The 14,247-nt window shown below is 40.6% G+C and overlaps 2 long non-coding RNA genes across 2 annotated transcripts; one reads left to right on the top strand and one right to left on the bottom strand.

Annotated features, from left to right (window-relative positions):
* Positions 1 to 926: 926 nt before the first annotated feature.
* On the top strand, positions 927 to 6,721 carry LOC117243699. Its single transcript, XR_004495508.1, has 2 exons — positions 927 to 1,264; positions 4,616 to 6,721. It is a non-coding gene; the product is annotated as an uncharacterized LOC117243699 (long non-coding RNA).
* A 1,711-nt stretch (positions 6,722 to 8,432) lies between these two features.
* LOC107216284 lies at positions 8,433 to 13,573 on the bottom strand. The gene is made up of 2 exons (XR_001525470.2): positions 9,014 to 13,573; positions 8,433 to 8,914 (listed from the first exon to the last, which is right to left on the bottom strand). It is a non-coding gene; the product is annotated as an uncharacterized LOC107216284 (long non-coding RNA).
* Between the last annotated feature and the right edge of the window lie 674 nt (positions 13,574 to 14,247).

The following is a 14,247-nucleotide window of genomic DNA, read 5'->3' as shown; positions in this document are numbered from 1 at the left end:
TCAAGTTTTGACTCCGTGCAGGATGAAGTCTCTCATCCTCCTGCACAGGAGCTAGGCTGTCCAAAGGTTGTCAGTGACATGCAGACAGATTAAATGGCAGATTGTCACAGCTCCTACTGAACAACCCTTTGCCCTGGGCAGCAGCTAATGCCACCTGATCAGTGTGCTCAAGGACAATAAAAGGTTTTATCTGATTATACTGTGGTAACACTTTCTAGCACCATCTGAGTGAGGTCCAGGTTGTTTTCTCTATGTACTAGATACTTGATCTTGCTACTTTGATTTAAATAAAAGTCACATCTCAGAGAGCCTGAAGCTGAGTGAGGAATTTGGCTCTGTAGCAGTTGAGCCAAGAGAGATTCACAGTGACCTTCCATCAGCTAATGAAACACCAGCTCTACTACATAACTACTGATGCTTCCTCATGTACAGCCAGACCAAAAACTCAATTAATAAAGAGCAGTAGCAGTTTTCAATGCAGAGGTGCTATTGTGGGCTTACTGTCAGGAAAGCAGGGCTAAGACACAACTGCTGAGTAATAACCACAACTCTGTTTTGCTGGTGATGCTCCAGCCTGGGTTAGGTTTCGCCTAGCTGATGCTATACCTCAAGGTCAGCTTGCAATTAGAGAGCAGCTGGCCTGAAGGGAAAAGATAACTGCAGTAGCTCAATATAAGAGATTAACATAGGACAAATAACTTGTAGGAAATTATTAATCTTCCAAATGTTACCTTTCTGCACAGGTAGTGATTTTCACTAATGCAATTGGTATTTAAATTACTGGCTAAACAGTTTGTGACAAATAGCTGTGAAGTCATAGCTATTTCTGTAACCAGTGCTCCCTGGGAGCACTGAAAGCAAGCTGTTTGGATCGCATGACTCTGCTGTGCTTCCTGATTGGATAAACAGCAGTCTGACGACTGGGCTTCTGCAGCACGTTATTGTGACTCTTTGTCTGAAGTCTCACTTCTGCAGATTATTTGACATATCCTCAGAAGATGAGCTGTAGACCAGAAATTTTAACTTTTTTTTTAACATAAAACATTTAGAGGATGGATGTATAAAAGTACCAGGCTCTTGCCCAGCAGAGGCCAGCCAGCACAGTATCCTTGTTTAATGCAGACAGCAGCAGGAATACGGGCTTCTCCACAGAAGACCTGTTTACCTTGCCAGCTTTTGTGGGACCACCCTGATGACTGGAGAGAGTCCACTCTCCAAGTCTGCTCAGTCTTCGGCTTCTGAAAATGGCCTGTCAGCAAGATGGGTAATTGATACAAGTTGTGGTGTGGGATTCATGGTATGGGTGCCTCTGTGAAGGGATTCATATGAGGTTGACATAGGAATCAGATGCTCAGTAGACAGTAGGACCACCAGATACAGTAGTTCAGTGTAAAAATAACTGTGGTATCAACATCCAGGCTGGCCTGCTGTTTATCCTATCTCTTTTATTTTGTCTCATTTCATATTCATTTTTCCAAAGCAAAAATGGGCTGGGCTGTAAGGCAAAGAAGAATGAGATATTTCAGAAGATTTTTTAAACTACTGACTAAACTAGATGCTTCTCTATGCATAGTTATAAATGTGTGTCTCTTGTTCAGCAATCCTGACATGGGAGCATGAAAAATTTTAGAAAGCATAGTAAGTTATGACATTTTAAAATATGATATTTCAATTATTTATCTATTTTTTTGTTTATATTCATTTTAAGCTTGACTTGAAACTAAAGATCAGTAAAAAATGTTAAAAACAGTAGATTGGATTAATCATATATTTATGGCAAAGGTAGACAGAAAAATGAAACTTTACTGAGTTTCTCTCTTTGCCAAAATCCTGGTGACTTTATGTTTCAATGTGACATTATCTTAATATTTTTCTAGCCTTGCAATGAGCTCTATGGCTCTAATAACTGCTCTACTCTATAATATGTATAGAATCTCACTCTTTCAGATTTGCAAGAGCAGCTTGCAAAATAGCATTCTTTTAGAGAATAACTGGAAATTATTAAAATTTAAGTTACTTTTCTGTAGACTCACCATCTAGTATTAAGTTCAAGAATGTTCATATGTCTGTGTAACGGTTTAGGTTTGCCAATTTGAGTTTCCTGGCCAATGCACCAAATAATGTGGTGGGTTTAGCACTGGCTAAAATCACCAATGCACCTACTAGAATCATTCCCTCATTTTCTGCTGTGACATACGAATTAGGAGGAATGCAAAGCAGGCTCAAGACTTAGAAGGTATAAAGGAAACTTTGTTAACAGAACTAAAAGAATAAGAGTCAGAATGAAACCTTCAAAACACTTTTTCTCCCTCTGCCTGACTTCTTTTCTTTCCCAATTGACAACATAGAAACAAAACCTGGGATTTTCAATCAGTTACCACCTCTACAATAGTCTTCCATCTGTTCTTGTAGGGAGAGGAGTTTCTCTCACCATGCCATGGAGACTTCACAAGAAACAGTTCTCATGTGGCTTTTTAATTTCCATGAACAGCAACTACCTGGAAAATCTGCAATCATGAAGTTCCTCCTATCCTCAGCCTTCCCACAGCTGAGTTTATGGGATATGTCAGCTTATGGGGTACTATATTTAAGGATGAGCTGTTCAAAAGCAAAAGTTCTCTTCATCTATCTCTGCGATCATCTTCATCTCTGGAAACAGAGGTCTGCTTCTTCTTTCCCTGGGGCCAAAGGGTCTTCATCACTCTCATCTCTCTCTGTTCAAGCTTCTCATGGGATCCCAGCTCCTTCAACATCTGCTTTGCTTCATTGTGGATGTCTCTGTTCATGTCTACAGTTTGAACACTCCATCTCCCCATACTTTCTCATGAATTGAAGGGGATATTCTAGTGCATCATAGTCCATCTCCATGGCTTTATCAAAAGAAGTTTCAGCCCAAGACTAAGGCATGTCCTTATTCTCCTCCCATCTGTGACTTGACTCCTTCTTTACTGACCTTGGTGTCGTCATGTTGTTCCTCTAACTCCCTTTCTTTCACTAGAGCTAGGATCAATGTTTTGCAAGTTTCATCTGTGCAGTGAAAGAGTTAATATCTCTCCTGGGGCCTGCAGATGGTCATGAAGGTTTCTGCTGGGCAGTGACCAAAGCAGTCATGGTGATGGGTTTCAGGCTGTGCTGGGGCTTGTGTCAAGATCTCAAAGAGGGCCAGCAGCGAGGCAGGGCTTAGTGTTGGCAAGATGTCAGCAGCCACAGCCCAGCCTGGCCTCAGCCAGGCCCCACAGCCTCCCATCCCCTGCCCGGCCATCGCTGCGGCCTGCCCTGGCCCCATCAGGCCACACAGGCCACGACAGAGAGGGGCCGGCCTCACCAGCGCCCAGTTACCTCAAGGCTGGAAGCAAGAGATTTCCCTTCAAAATGTGAATCTCACAGAGGCAGACCCAGCTTCTAAATTATTCAATAGGTTGTCAATTCTCAGAGCTAGCCAGCTATTGATCTTTGCTAGGCACAGAGGATGCTCTTAGCAGCCCCTCCCAGAAAAATCATCTCTGTGGGTGGCTTCTTCCCTCCTCACCAAATGTCGATTATTGCAAAACCAGTACAGTTTTACAGTAAACATATTCTGGCAGGAAAATCTGTTGGACAAAGTTGATGAGTTCTATTTTGGAAGGAGGGTGACAGAACAGGACAAGAATGAGGGGGAGATTCTTTGGAAATCTTAATTTTGTTTTCCAGAAAACAGTCCAGCATGATGGGACCATTCAAATTTGATGCTTTGACTTACTTAAAAATTAAAATCTAATCATGTGAATTTGAAGACTTAAATGACTCTTTATAATGAGAAAAAAACCTAGCCATTGTCTAACAGTAGGTGCCCTCACCTGAGGTGGTATGATTTCAGGCAGAAACATCCAAATACAAGGAAACCACACAAGCAAAAGTGAGAGCTCTAGTGAGGGAAGAGTGTGGTATTTCTATTACTAGAAAATATAATAGAAGAGGGAGGTATCTTCTTCTTTGTGTACATGCCAAACATTACACATGCATTATCTATTTACTTCCTATAGAGTACACAATAAAAGACTATGAAATTGTCCTTAAATCAGAGATAAGATTCCAGGGGACAGACAGCATTAGGAGAAACTGGATGCTGGAGTGCATCCTTCAGTTTTGGTTTTAACTGAAAGGAACACAGTTTTCTTAGGAACACAGTTGACCTAAACAAGGCAAGGATGGGGAACTGGGAAATTTCTTTTAAAAAAATATCCTTAATCCAAACCTAAGATGTTACCCTAAGTGGGCCTTCCTCCCCTGGTTGCTCCAGTCTGATTTCCAGAACTGGATGTCCAGCAGCATTGATTCAGTTAGGGAGGAGTGCTCAGATATGGTTGTGGTGCCAACACCCAGGATCCTAGCTCTGACTCTAGACCCAAAGCTTAAGTACCAACAGCCAACATAACAAAGGAAAACCATTACTAGCATTGAGAGGTGCCTCTGCTGAGCTTAGAACACGTTTATGTTAATGGGAGTAGGCTGAAGTCACTAATTCTGTGATTATGAGAGTGAGATTATCTCTGACACACTGAGTGACCCAGGGGAAGTGTTCCAGAAACACAATTCCAAAATGAGTTATTTACACATTGTATTTTGCCTCTTACAGTGTTTTCCTCAGACCCACATGTAACAGGATATGTACCATGCTCTGCAGAGTTTGGTGCCCCAGCAGACACCTCCCACCAGCCAACAGTGTGCAAATATCAGCATCCCAGCAGCTGCTCATCAAGCACCCCAGAACAATATCAGCCAAAGCAGCACAGAGAGCTTTTGGGACACTGTTTGAAGGAGACATCCTCCATTGAAAAAGGATGATGGACAGAATGACAGGAGTACCACACAATCTTCATTTTCTGGGATAGCCAAGGATGACAATTGTTTTCTGTGGACACAGTCTGTGTGACAAAGTACTCATGCGCAGCCCTGCCCAGGAGCAGCAAGAGCAGGGCTGCTCCAGGACAAGGGCTGAGAGAGTGTGACCCCTGTGCCCTCCCTGATGCATCCCACAATACCTAAACATACTGGGCAGAGCTTGCTGCTTGTCACAGGGTCCATTCACAGTCCCTAATGCTGAAAATAGACCAGCTCTGGAGTCTGATATTTAAAGTGATATTAATAACATTTGTCTCTCTCCTGAAATGATGTAACCTTATGAATGTTTCCTAAATGCTTTGTAAAAAGCTCTTAGGTGAAAGATTCTGTGTCAGCACAAGATAATGGCATTCCCAAAGAGAATGCCTAAAGGTTAGCTGAACCATTCTAAGAGGCTGGAGATCCCTTTGCAGCTTTCCAAATAAGTTAGCTAATTTCCCCTTGCATCAAAACAATATAACGTCAGAGGGATGGCATTTTTCTGCTGTTACAGACTAGCCAAGGTCACATTCCACTGCAAAGTGACTGTCTTTCAATGCATACCATTCCTTGGGATAGATAAATAATGAGTTAATATTTACAGGGGGTATTGTCAACAGAAAATAGTCTGAAAAGATGTTTGTATTGATTTCATTTAATTGAAAAAAAATACAGGGAGAACAGTAAATTTAATTTAGATTTCCATGCATAGGAACACCTAAGTCAGAAATTATTATCAGTATAGTTACGGTAACATCACTAGCATTTTCTTTCAATATCAAGTTGATTTTTCTTTAAAGGGAACTCACACATAAATGTATTACTTAACTTTTTTTAAAGTGACAGAAGATATCCTATTTCTTTAAAGTGCATGGGAATGCTTGGTATCCTAAAATTGGTACAAGACTTCCTACTCTGTGTTGGGACTAATGTTAGAATCTAAGGCTTTCATTAATAGCAGAGGTTGCTTTCATCATTGAGCTACAAAACAAGGATTGACAAAGGTTGCACACTTTCCATAAGAATACTTGTACACCCTATGCACCCTTTCCATTCTCATAATAAGACCTCACTGCAGTGTTGATCACCTACATTCTGATCTGGTAAAAAGCCTAAAGCTAGGTCTACACAAATGAATTTAGTCCATGGTCTGGTCCAAGCATGGCAAATTCTGCACATATCACCGTATCTACAGTTTGCAGAACTTGATCCCCTAAGTACACTCAAAATAACATATTGTGCCTTCCAATTAGTGAGGATTACAAGACAAGACCTAGCAGGTCACTCAAACATCTGCACATTTATACTTATCCTTACAATGGCTTATTAAAAGCTATTCATGTTCCTGTCTTTTTTAAACTAGAAAGAAAGCTCCCTACTTCAGAAAAAATGGGTTTGGGTTTTCAGGCTGGTTGGTCTGATCATTCAAACAGCAGTTACAGCATGACTCAGGGCTTGCACTTATATCCAGAAACTACTGTTTGGACTGTGTTGGGAATGTACATTACAGCCCTTGCACTATTCATTGCTCTTGGTATGTACCCTGCAGTTAGTCTCTTCATGGAACCCCTCCAGGAGGAAATATTTTCTGTTTCAGCCATGTTCCCATTGCTGGGAGCAAATCAAGTCCAGTAGGCCAAACCTTGAGTCATTACTGTCTTGATTTGATCCAAGATCTCTAAGTCTGTGAATGGACAAAATAGAGAATTTCACATACGCATTCCTTATCTTTCCAAAGCCTGAGAGTTACAAGAAGCAGCCCACTATGATGAACTTGCCTGTGGAAGATAACATTGTAATATAAATTAAAGAAATTGAAAGTAAAATCTATAAATATGTATTAAAAAAATATTCTGTTCCACGTGTGTCTGAGGCTTTTCTTTGCCTTTATTTCTTCTCAGTAATCTCTATAAGAAGTTGCTCTTTTTCCCCCCATTGCCTTTGCTCTTGCAGGTCAGTGGCACCCTGTGTTGGTGAAATCCTCATGTAACACCTACACAGCGTGAAAGTAGTCCCTCTCATGCAGAGAGAAAGGTTCCTGTTAGGTTGCACCTAAAAGCTCTTCATGCATGATGATTAAACCACTGCTTTCTCCACTCTTACAAATACTTCCTTTTGCCCTTGGGCTTAATATTTTCCTTCTTATCAGCTGTCTCTTTTTCTCTCTATTTTTTAGAAGTTGGTTATATCAACCCCTCTCCACACACTTGGGAAGGCTCTGCCATAATTTACCCATTTTCATTTAAAATCATTTGCACATTTGATGCAATCCAGTTTGGCTGACAACACATTAGGTTGCATTGAAATGAGTTATGCCAAGCATAGGGGCATGCTTCTGTGTGGGGACAGAGGCACTGGCTATTCCTGTGTTTGCGATGTCCCCCCGCTCCTGAGGAAGGTGCTGCAAAAAGCAGAAAACAAGCAAACCAAAGAAAACATCCACTACCTTTTCACCTCAGACTGCCTCGGGCACAGGAGCAAAAATGGGTTAATGACAGAAGGGCTTTTAGACTAATCCAAGGCAAAAATGATCGCCCTTTCAAATGTGATTACTAGGAAAGTGATTTGGAAGCCAGTGGGACAGAGGCGTGGAGTAAGCTGTCTCTCTGATACATATCAACAGAGACCTTCACACTGACTGATTATAATGAATACAAAGTTGACATTAGCAGAGACAAAAAGTTACATGTGCACCACATTGCCTTCAACAGTTCCCTTTGTCCTTGAAAACTTTCTCAGGAGCAAAAGGCATTAATTAGTTCGGCTCATCCAGAGGGATGCACAGGTAGAGATTTCTCTGGAAGTGAGAAGCATTTCACTCCCCAAAAAGATCATAAAACATCTCTGAGTCATGGACAACTATTTTTGCAGCTCTGTGGAAATGCAAAAGGGACTTTACATAAGGCTTGTGCAGCAATGTGGGGCCAGGTTCAGCCCCGGCACAGGCAGAGCTGGCTCTGCCAAGCACAGTGGAGAGGCTGCAGAGAGAAGTCACCTCACACTGCTAAGGGTGGTTAGAGCATTTAATTTATTTAGGACTTCAATTTTTTATGCACTTCCTCGGAGACAAGGCACCCAGCACATGGTACTTTTGCAGAAGTAGCCCATCCTGGGGAGTGCAAGAGAGCTATCATCCTACCACTCTCTTCCTGATGCCAAGCCTGTCCCACCCTGTACACTTCCACTCCACTTTGTTGCAGTGAAGGGAGCAGGATCTGCCTTTCTGCCAGAAAACTGTGTGCTTGGGGCACTGCTATCCCATGTCAGCTACCCACGATATCTAGTAGGAAAACCGTGTGCTAGAGAAGTAGAGCACTTCATAAACACTTCCAAAATCTCTTGCTTGCTGTGGGATATGGCACCAGCAACAGCAGAGCATAACATGAGTTGTGCAGGTTTCTCCAGCTGCTAAAGCAATTTGTTACAGAAACTTATATAAAAAGAAAGTGATCTTTCTGAGTGCAACAAACATGTTAATGCTTGTAAATGGCTATCAGACCTTGTTTTTTTCTTTGTACTAGTCAGTACCCACGGCCCTCATTTATGCAGCCTTTATTACCGGCACACATAACAAGAAGTCTTTGGGAATTTTATTCAAATAAAGTTTTAAAAAAAGAGTAAGTTGGCTCACAGAACCCTGATGTTTTCTGTAACAGCAGTCTGTGCAGCTGGGCAACAACAGCAAAGCAGTTGGGATGGCTAAGTGAATTAGTAAGATCAAGTAAAGTACATTATGGGAAACGCTACTCTGATAAGAACTGAGATTTCACAAATGCAAAAATGATTAATTCTTCCAAAGTAAAAAAACCAAGAAGATTCACTGAGTTACATATGGAAGCTGATGTGTGCTTTGAAAACACATCAGTTTTGTCTTATTTTTCAAGATACCAAGCAAGATATCAAGCTCCTCTGGTTCTCTGCTGAATAAGCCTCTCTCTCTGTGCAAAACACATGACTGTAAAGACAACTTGATAACAGCACAAACACTTTCAGACAATTTCTTTCCAGGTGAACTTGTTATTAACTTCTCTTAGCATCCATCTTTCTTGCTTGTCTAAAAAAAAAAAAAAAAAAGTGAGAGAAATAAAAAAATCAAGAATTGTTAACACAGCATCTGCAGAATAGAATGAAAAACCTTCTGGAGAGTACTCACCTGGTTTTAAGAGTACTGGGGTGTAAAGCACAGCAATACTGCATGCACTGACCATTACATGCTTAAATGCACTATCCCTCTCATATCTGCAACTTGAGACAACAATATTTGTCCCTTAGCCTTGAGGCACGAATTCTTAAAGCCTTGTGCAAAAGTACGTGATGACACACATGAGTGGAGGTTCCCTTAGAAACAAAAGCAAACAGGACTTTTATCTTCTCTCTGCTGGACCAACCCCACCCTTAACACGCCCATGAATGCTCTGGCAATGGATAGTGCCATTTTCTGATCCATCTGTTTCCTTGGGGACAATTCATTCACAGTAGCCACTCATTCCGTAAATGTTTTTGACTGCAGAGTAAGAAGGAAATTTATTAAAGATATCAGGAATTTGTTGGATTTATTTTGGTTGGTCCCACTGACACGCTTGAGAGAAAACATGAATTATCCTTTGCTTCACTTAGTTTTTGTGTCTGTTTTTTTCCCAGCAAGTCATCTCTTACTAAATGACACATTATATGAGTCTAAGATCTTTGTTCTTTTGACCTAGGTTTCAATGATTTACTTGAAAATCTTATCAGGTACAGAAAAGCAAATTATGTAAAGCAGAAACTAGAAATACTAGAAACCTTTTAGAAACATGAAGATTGATTTTAGACAGAGGATGAACTACCTAGCTTGGATAGAGTAACATCTAGCATCAGCCTGCTGCCATCTATAACGTGAAACATTGGAGTAAAATTCAAGCTAAGTTTGCTGAGTGGGTAGACGCTGATCCTGTGGTTGAGTGAGATACCTAGGTCATAAGTGGCACTCTTGAACTTGCTTTTTTTTCTTCCACTGATAAATTATATTCCTTGAATGTGGTCTTTTACTGCAAGCCTGTATTTCTTTTTATTTTTTTTTTTTCCAAAGGTGAAGGTCCCAGCCTAGATGTGATAACAGTCCTGTTACTTAGGGGAAAAACAACAAAAAAAAATTTTAAAAGAAACCTAATGAAGTAAAGGGCTTGACAGTCATAAAATATTGACTTCTTGATATTTTTCTTACTGCATCATTAAAAGTCTGATCTCTGACTCTCCTATTCCATACAATTAAGAGTTCACTTTCACTTATAAAGGATGTAATATATTAATAATCCCTCAAACAGCAAGCAAGCAAGCAGTGATTGTTCAGCAACTCTTTCACAATTAATGATCATCTTCTGAGCTGTTTTACTGTGAATGAAGAGATTACCAGGTATACTGTGATTTGAAGTTTCTTGGCAGATTATACCTAAAGGTATAATAAATGAATGTATAAATAGTATGAACAGCACCAAGGTGTAATTACCACCTGACATAGCACACCCTGTCCTTTTGGACAGAATTCTATTGATTCCAGGCTGATTCAAATGAATGTAAACGGAAAAAAGGCTTCAGGCTCAGTTTTTCCTCATGTCATGCCTATCCTTTTATAGTAATTTCTATGAACACACTGTAAATAATTACCAAACTTTCTACTTTGTGACTCATACCTAGCTAGCCTTGTTTCTTCTACAATACATGGTGCATGTGGCTTATCAAGACTCAAGTGTGTTATTGATTTAAATTGAAGATCTTTGTTTTTTGGACATTGTAGTTGCACTTGCTATATTACAGAGAGATCGAAGGAATCTCAGTCCCTGGATTCAAGCAGCAGAAGTTCAAGGAAATGTAGGTCTCAGGCATTTTTCTATTAATACTGTTAAATTAATTGGTAATCTTATTTTTTCAGAAAATAAAAGCTTTTACATCCATTTAGTGCTACTTTTTAATTAAAAAAAATTCATCTAGAGCAGCATGAAACATGTTTATAGCATGAAAGCTCTCATCAAACATTTCAAAGATGAAGGGCTGATACATGTCCTATCTCGCCTTGACAGTTACTGCACAGCATAATCTAGTGCTGCCAATCAGATCCAAACAAAGAAAACAGCAGTTGTCTGATTGTGAATCACTTCTCACCTCAATTAATATAAATATTGAGTTTGCACAAGTAGACTTGACAGTTTGAGGCATGCCCAAATTTTCTGTGTAACTAGTACTTCATGACTAATACTCAATACTTGGACCTGACACTGGGGGTGAAGTCAACAGTTAAGAACTTTGTTTTGTGGAAGTGACTGAAGGTTCAGTAGAAGGATTCAGTATCTTTTGTAGAAGTTTTGGAAATAATACATAGCTGTAGACAGAAAGACTCCTGTGGTGGTGCCGTCCCTGCATTTCTGAAGTAAATTCTCTTTCCTTCAGCTCCATCTCACTTATGTTTGCTTCATACAAATATTCTAATGAATACATCAACTCTAGTAAATGTTCGCCAGAGCAAAGAATGCCTAGGCTACATCTACAGAATATGTGAGCAAAGCCAAATCTGAGTACACAGCTGAGTGTGTTTCTAGAATCAGGAATTGATTCTAAAAGTTGTATTTATCCAGTAAAAGAGAAGAAACTTATTGCATTAATAATACATACAAGATTTTTCCTTTCATTTAATATGCTTGCAGATTATCTGCCAGTCAGTTACAACTAGTTAACTCAGATGAGAAACCAGGGACCAGTGTCAAAAAAGCCCACTGACAGCATGACAAAGCCATTCCAAATAAAGTAGTTGCCCAAGTCTGACTCTAGATAATTAGCTCAAATCTGGCAAAGGCTGATCCTAGATACAGAAAGGCATGGTTGTCTAATAGCTTCTTATCAGACTTCCTAAAATGCTGTGGTGGTCTCATTTAATTTCCTAGAGAGTGGACAAGTGTCAGCAGGAAAATTAGCCCCAGCAACAGCCTTAGTTAGTCACCTCACCTTCTGTCCAGAGTCTTAATCAGCAAAGACACTAAAGTGCCTTGTGATCCTTATTAAAGGGGTTCTTCTGGGTTAGGATTTGTTGACAAGGACAGGAAAGCTTTTGGTTTGAGTATCTGAATGTATAAGAGAAAAACAGCCTCACAGTAAAACAGACTGGTTAGGACTGTTACTGTTAGGACCATACTGAAAGGACACTGAAAGCTTCAGTGTCTTTAAAGTTCACCTCTGAAACTAATGCTGATAAACTTTAGTAGTTTTATTTTCAGCAAACACAAATACCCACTCTTTCCTTACCTGCAGGAGCAAACAGTCATCAAGTCTGTAAATTGGACTACTTAATGTTCATATTTGTCTTCAGTGTAGTGTGACTAGGGAGAAGCACCCATTTCAACCTGGTGTCTGTAACCAAAATGAATGTATATGTGTGTGTGTGCAAGAGAAAGACAGCAAGAGACTATTTATGTGGTTGGTAAGATTGTATTAGTGAGCTACTTAGATTGGGTATTTTGCTTTTACATTCTAGTTTGTGGTTATGGAACATCCAAGTGTAAGTGCCTATATATGTCACACACCAGCCTATTTTGCTTGTTATATTTTTGTGGTTGTGGCTTTATGCACATATGTGTATCAAACTTTGGTGGTCACATATGAACACTGAGAGTCTTTAGAGAAATAGAGAAACAGTCCTACCATGATAGAAGAGTTGCACCAGTTTTATTCAGCTTATTGATCAGCAGGCCATGTGGTAACCTGACCTTCTTTAAGTGTCTAAATACGAGTAACATCTGCTGGCAGAAGCAACCTTAATGAGGTTGAGTAGAGGTCAGATAAAGCTGGATATACAGGAATAATATGCAGATTTCCGACCATTAAGACAATTAACCTTTCAAGAAGCACAGAAAACAATGTAGTGGAATCTTTTTGTTTTGCTAGAAAAAGAAACAAAAGTGGTTTAGAGATCGTCTGGACATATTTCTAATATATGAGCTTAATCATTCACAAATGGTGGAGCTCAGTGAGAAACCCAAAAGGAATATTCAGTAGCCTTTGCTATGTTTGAGGTCCAAGTTAAGGGTCACAAGATGCCATGCAGAATATTTTGGACTTGGGGGATTTTACCATAATTCTCACAGAACTGAAAGTTTCATACACAGAGCCAAGGCATGGAGATAAAGAGCTATGTTGTAGTCCCGCTTTCTTTCTTTCTTTCCTTTCTACACTTGTTTCTTGCCTACACTTTTAGAACCAACACATTTGAGAAAAGGGGAACTAGAAAAAATATCAGCGGGTTATTCCCACAGGTCAGAGAAGCAGGATTACATCACGGACTGCATGATGTGTCCCAGATGTTTGCCTGATGCGTTCTTAAAAATTCCTTTCCAAGGGAACCCCATGCTTCTGAAAAGTTGGTTACAGTGTTAGTGTTACACTACATTTGCAATCAGACTATTTTGACTAAGATTTACTCTAAATTTGAGCGGTGAATTAGACAATTACTTGAAGAGGCAGATGAAATATTCTATAAACACCCACAAGAAATGTCACAATCACTGACCTTTGTGGGGAACTTAAACTTAGCACATGTCACTGGAAATTCAGCATAGTGGGGAGGAAATAGCTGAGGAAGTTTCTGGAGTGTGTGGAAGACAACTTCCTCACACAGATGCAATGTGAACCAGTGACAGAAGATGTTTGTTGACAGCAGCTGAACATGAGCCAGGCTGTGCCCAGGTGGCCAAGAAGGCCAATGGCATCCTGGCCTGGCTCAGCAATAGTGTGGCCAGCAGGAGCAGGGCAGGGATTGTCCCCCTGTCCTGGGCACTGGTGAGGCCACACCTGGAGTGCTGTGTCCAGTTCTGGGCCCTGACTGCAGGAAAGACACTGAGGGGCTGGAGTGAGTGCAGAGAAGGGCAGGGGAGCTGGGGCAGGGTCTGGAGCACAAGTGCTGTGAGGAGCAGCTGAGGGAGCTGGGGGTGTTTAGCCTGGAGAAAAGGAGGCTCAGGGGTCACCTTATCACTCTCCACAACTGCCTGAAAGTGTGCCCAGATGGGGAATGGCCACTTCTTCCAGGCAACCAGTGATAGGGTAAGTTGAAATGTCCTCAAGCTGCATCAGGAGATGTTTAGATTGGATATTCAGAAAGATTCCTTTACCAAAAGGGTTGTCAAACATTGGACCAGACTGTCCAGTATTGTGGTGGAGTCACAATACCTGGAGGCATTTAGAAGACATGTAGATCTGGCACTTGCCACATGCTTTAGGGGTGGATTTGACAGTGCTAGGTTAACGGCTGTAGTCAATGGTCTTAGAGGTCTTTTACAATACAAACCATTCTGTTATTCTACGCCCTCATGTCTTACCCTTTGTGGAAAAGGGTAAAACTGATTTCTTCCTCCTTTAGTATCAATT

The sequence above is a fragment of the Parus major genome, chromosome Z (genome assembly GCF_001522545.3).
Source record: "Parus major isolate Abel chromosome Z, Parus_major1.1, whole genome shotgun sequence".
In the NCBI taxonomy this organism is placed as follows: Eukaryota; Metazoa; Chordata; class Aves; order Passeriformes; family Paridae; genus Parus; species Parus major.
This window is presented reverse-complemented; position numbering and strand designations above follow the sequence as displayed.